Raw genomic sequence first — 706 nt, 5'->3', positions numbered from 1 at the left:
ACCTTCTTCAGCAGGAAGATGTTGTTTAAACTGTGGTAATCCCTTCTAAACAGCCTGTGCCTGCCATAGCAGATTATACGTGATGTTTGCATATCAGTAGCCATTTGTTCTACAACAACACAACAGCAAACAAGGTCTCTTCTGAATTACTGTAACTTGCATTTAAGGGTAACTACACCCCAAAATCTAAATGTCTTCACATTTTCCCAGATTACTCTACAGCTAATTACTAGTGGGACCAACCATGTGTGGATATACATCAATTGCTGTTTCTCACTAAAAGGTCTAATCACTTTTGGGCAGCTTACCTTAAACAAGGGACAATAGTCATGAAATCTAAATGAGAAAGGGAACTTGAATTAACGAGATCAGGCCAAAACATTGAAGGGATTTTATGAGTTCCTATTGGTTCCTGAACATTGACTGTCTCTAACCTAATAAACATGCCACCTATGCAGAAGCCTTTGTCATTGTTGATTATTCAGACAGAGACCTTTTACCTGTTACATTTAGTCCATTGTGATCACATGATATTATTGGTGGCAATCAATAAAAGGCGGTGTCATGACCCAAACCACTGTACTGGGACAGAGAAGCAGCTAGTGTTGGCAGTCTCCAATCCAAGTGCTGACTGGGCTGTCCTAGCAGCTGAGATCGACGAGGATCAAGAGTGTTGAGCTGATGGCAGTAAAGCGAGGAACAACTC

This window comes from Coregonus clupeaformis, unplaced genomic scaffold (assembly GCF_020615455.1).
Source record: "Coregonus clupeaformis isolate EN_2021a unplaced genomic scaffold, ASM2061545v1 scaf1772, whole genome shotgun sequence".
Lineage (NCBI taxonomy): Eukaryota > Metazoa > Chordata > Actinopteri > Salmoniformes > Salmonidae > Coregonus > Coregonus clupeaformis.
The sequence above is the reverse complement of the archived record's forward strand: the minus strand, read 5'-3'. Positions refer to the sequence as shown.